The 4,867-nt window shown below is 41.4% G+C and overlaps 1 non-coding gene across 1 annotated transcript; it reads left to right on the forward strand.

The window, feature by feature from the left end:
* The first annotated feature begins 566 nt into the window (after window positions 1–566).
* On the forward strand, window positions 567–638 carry TRNAG-UCC (transfer RNA glycine (anticodon UCC)). The gene has a single exon. It is a non-coding gene; the product is annotated as a tRNA-Gly (tRNA).
* Window positions 639–4,867: the final 4,229 nt, after the last annotated feature.

The following is a 4,867-nucleotide window of genomic DNA, read 5'->3' on the forward strand; positions in this document are numbered from 1 at the left end:
CAAAGGTCAGGCCGTCGTACCCAAAGGTGTTACCGTGCTGCTCACAGGGTTAAAGTCTACATCAATTGTGAGATCGTTGCTCCACTTGTGTCGTATGTGGGTATGAGTTGGGTAAGACAAGATGTGAGGCGTCAACACTCACCACATGAGGGAATATAACCACGACAGACCACTGAGTCATAACGGGTGGCAATCCTCCGCCACACCAGTCTACAATCTTGGTATTCAATCAGTACCACACCAGTACAATAAGACGTGATGATGATAACACTCACAAGAGGTAGTTACAACGCCTTATAATGCCTTACTCGCTACGACGGAAGGTCTCCCGGGGTGTCCACCTCCCTCATAAATGTCTTCATGATCTTCTTTTGTCACGGTCAGACTTGTGTGTCTGTGTGGATGGTAAACACACAGGAAAAGGCCATCCATTCTCTCAACTCCTGGAGTGACCGTCAACATCTGGCAAGTCGTCACTTCCCACAAACTGATATACGAACATTACATGGTAGATATCAACCCGTTTGACACCAGTGATGCCTATCACGTCCCGTGTCGAGAGTCGAGCGATGGTGGTATAGTGGTGAGCATAGCTGCCTTCCAAGCAGTTGACCCGGGTTCGATTCCCGGCCATCGCAGAACGTTTTTCAACATTTTGCAGACGTGGTCATTGGTCACACCTGATCCATACCGTACAACCTTCAAACAAGATGAAGCTAAACAGTATTTTCTGACGAGCAGTTTCATGAAAACTGTCTAATAACGAATGAATAAAATCGTATGAAGTTGGGCTGAAGATGAGAGACACAAGTTAAATCCCGACCTGCAGGGTGTGTGTGTGTGTGTGTGTGTGTGTGTGTGTGCACGTAAGGGGGGGGTCTTCGTGACGTGGGGGGGGGGTATTCGTGACGTGAGGGAGGGGTTATTCGTGACGTGAGGGGGGGGGGGGGGGTTATTCGTGACGTGAGCTGGCTCATGTGGGCGAGGTCTCACACTGACCCTCGCAGGCCTCTTGCTCCAGCATTCTGAGGTCTCTCTCCCTGGCCGTCCCAGGTATTAAGTGTCGTTCATTATATATATCACCAGGCCTCCAACTACTGATATATATATATATATATATATATATATATATATATATATATATATATATATATATATATATATATATATATGGGAAGTATTCTTTCTCCCCTATCCCCAGGGATAATATATATATATTTTTTTTTATTTTTAAACTATTCGCCATTTCCCGCGTTAGCGAGGTAGCGCTAAGAACAGAGGACTGGGCCTTTTTTGGAATATCCTCACCTGGCCCCCTTCTGTTCCTTCTTTTGGAAAAAAAAAAAAAAAAGAGAGGGGAGGATTTCCAGCCCCCCGCTCCCTCCCCTTTTAGTCGCCTTTTACGACACGCAGGGAATACGTGGGAAATATTCTTAATCCCCTATCCCCAGCGATAAATATATATATATATATATATATATATATATATATATATATATATATATATATATATATATATATATATATATATATATATATGTACATGTGTGGGCGTTAATGTATATACAAGTGTATGTGGGTGGGTTGGGCCATTCTTTCGTCTGTTTCCTTGCGCTACCTCGGTAACGCGGGAGACAGCGACTAAGTATAATGATAATAATAAATGTATATATATATATATATATATATATATATATATATATATATATATATATATATATATATATCCCCTGGGGATAAGGGAGAAAGAATACTTTCTGCGTATTCCCTGCATGTCGTAGAAGGCGACTAAAAGGGGAGGGAACGGGGGGATGGAAATCCTCCCTTCTCGTTTTTTATTTTCCAAAAGGAGGAACAGAGAAGGGGGCCAAGTGAGGATTTCCCTCAAAGGCTCAGTCCTCTGTTCTTAACGCTACCTCGCCAACGCGGGAGATGGCGAATAGTATGAAAAAAAAAAAAAAAAAAAAAAAAAATATATATATATATATATATATATATATATATATATATATATATATATATATATATATATATATATATATATATATGCAAGAGTTTTGGAAAGAGGAGCAAGTATGCAGTCTGTTCTGGATGAGAGGGCTTGGGAAGTGAGTCAGTTGTTCGCTAATGATACAGCGCTGGTGGCTGATTCATGTGAGAAACTGTAGAAGCTGGTGACTGAGTTTGGTAAAGTGTGTGAAAGAAGAAAGCTGAGAGTAAATGTGAATAAGAGCAAGGTTATTAGGTTCAGTACGGTTGAGGGACAAGTAAATTGGGAGGTAAGTTTGAACGGATAAAAACTGGAAGAAGTGGTGTTTAAGATATCTGGGAGTGGACTTGGCAGCGGATGAAACCATGGAAGCGGAAGTGAGTCACAGGGTGGGAGAGGGGGCAAAGGTGGGAGCGTTCAAAAATGTGTGGAAGGCAAGAACATTATCTCGTATAAGTCTGTGTATGCATATGTAAGTATATGTTGAAATGTTTAGGTATGTATATGTGCGTGTGTGGGCGTTTATGTGCATACATGTGTATGTGGGTGGGTTGGGCCATTGTTTCGTCTGTTTCCTTGCGCTTCCTCGCTAACGCGGGAGACAGCGTCAAAGTATAATAAAATTAATATATATATATACATATATATATATATATATATATATATATATATATATATATATATATATATATATATATATATGCACGAGACCGGGTTAGAGTGATGGGTGATTTGAATGCAAAGGTGAGTAATGTGGCAGTTGAGGGAATAATTGGTGTCAGGGAGAATGGTTCGGTAAACAGAGAAGAGGTTCTGAAAGCCTTGCGGAAGATGAAAGCCGGCAAGGCGGCGAGTTTGGATGGTATTGCGGTGGAATTTATTAGAAAAAAAAAGAGGGGTGATTGTGTTGTTGACTGATTGGTGAGGATATTCAATGTCTGTATGGCTCATGGTGAAGTGCCTGAGGATTGGCGGAATGCATGCATAGTGCCATTGTACAAAGACAAAGGGGATAAAGATGAGTGTTCAAATTACAGAGGTATAAGTTTGTTGAGTATTCCTGGGAAATTATATGGGAGGGTATTGATTGACAGGGTTAAGGCATGTAGAGAGAATCAGATTGGGGAAGAGTAGTGTGGTTTCAGAAGTGGTAGAGGATGTGTGGATCAGGTGTTCGCTTACAAGAATACACGTGAGAAATACTTAGAAAAACAAATGGATCTGTATGTAGCATTTATACACACATATGATAAGAGTTGATAGGGATGCTCTGTGGAAGGTATTAAGAGTATATGATGTGGGAGGCAAGTTGCTAGAAGCAGTGAAAAGTTTATGCAGAGGATGTAAGGCATGTGTACGAGTAGGAAGAGAGGAAAGTGATTGGTTCCCAGTGAATGTCAGTTTGCGGCAGGGGTGCGTGATGTCTCCATGGTTGTTTAATTTGTTTAGGGATGGAGTTGTTATGGAGGTGAATGCAAGAGTTTTGGAGAGAGGGGCAAGCATGCAGTCTGTTGTGGATGAGAGAGCTTGGGAAGTGAGTCAGTTGTTCTTCGCTGATGACATAGCGCTGGTGGCTGATTCAGGTGAGAAACTGTAGAGGCTGGTGACTGAGTTTGGTAAAGTGCGTGGAAGAAGAAAGCTGAGAGTAAATGTGAATAAGAGCAAGGTTATTAGGTACAGTAGGGTTGAGGGACAAGTCAATTTGGAGGTAAGTTTGGATGGAGAAAAACTGAAGGAAGTGAAGTCTTTTAGATATCTAGGAGTGGATTTGGCAGCGGATGGAACCATGGAAGCGAGAGTGAGTCACAGGGTAGGGGAGGGGGCTCCCCGGGAGCCTTGAAAAATGTGTGGAAGGCGAGAACATTATCTCCGAGAGCAAAAATAGGTATATTTGAAGGAATAGTGGTTCCAACAATGTTATACGGTTACGAGGCATGGGCTATAGATAGGGTTATGCAGAGAAGGGTGGCTGTGTTGGAAATGAGATGTTTGAGGACAATATGTGGTGTGAGGTGGTTTGATCGAGTAAGCAATGAAAGGGTAAGAGAAATATCATTGAATCTTCTATCATTAAATACACAAAGAATTATAATCTTAATATTAGTGATGGTCTATACAAATTACATAACTTTATTGTTGATAAAATTTGTAAAATGATTAGTTTATGAACGCTCCTTGTCTGCCTTGGACAGTCCCATGTTTACCAAATGGCGTTCTAGCTTCGTCTCTTCAATGTATATCAACTCCCTGTTATATTTCTCACTTGTGTCTCCACTGATTATTACAGAAAGTGCACTTGGGAACTTATCGTGTTTCATTTTCCCCGTAAACTCACAAGAAATATACTTGATCACGCAAAAAAATTGTGATCCTTTCCAATATATATATATATATATATATATATATATGTTGGATGTTTATGTGCTGAGAGGTGCAACTGCAGGGATGTCTGATCATTATCTTGTGGAGGCGAAGGTGACGATTTGTAGAGGTTTTCAGAAAAGAAGAGAGAATGTTGGGGTGAAGAGAGTGGTGAGAGTAAGTGAGCTTGGGAAGGAGACTTGTGGGAGGAAGTACCAGGAGAGACTGAGTACAGAATGGAAAAAGGTGAGAACAAAGGAGGCAAGGGGAGTGAGGGAGGAATGGGATGCATTTAGGGAAGCAGTGATGGCTTGCGCAAAAGATGCTTGTGCCATGAGAAGCGTGGGAGGTGGGCAGATTAGAAAGGGTAGTGAGTAGTGGGATGAAGAAGTAAGATTATTAGTGAAAGAGAAGAGAGAGGCCTTTGGACGATTTTTGCAGGGAAAAAATGCAAATGACTGCGAGATGTATAAAAGAAAGAGGCAGGAGGTCAAGAGAAAGGTGCAAGAGGTGAAA

Source organism: Panulirus ornatus, chromosome 8 (genome assembly GCF_036320965.1).
Source record: "Panulirus ornatus isolate Po-2019 chromosome 8, ASM3632096v1, whole genome shotgun sequence".
Classification (NCBI taxonomy): Eukaryota; Metazoa; Arthropoda; class Malacostraca; order Decapoda; family Palinuridae; genus Panulirus; species Panulirus ornatus.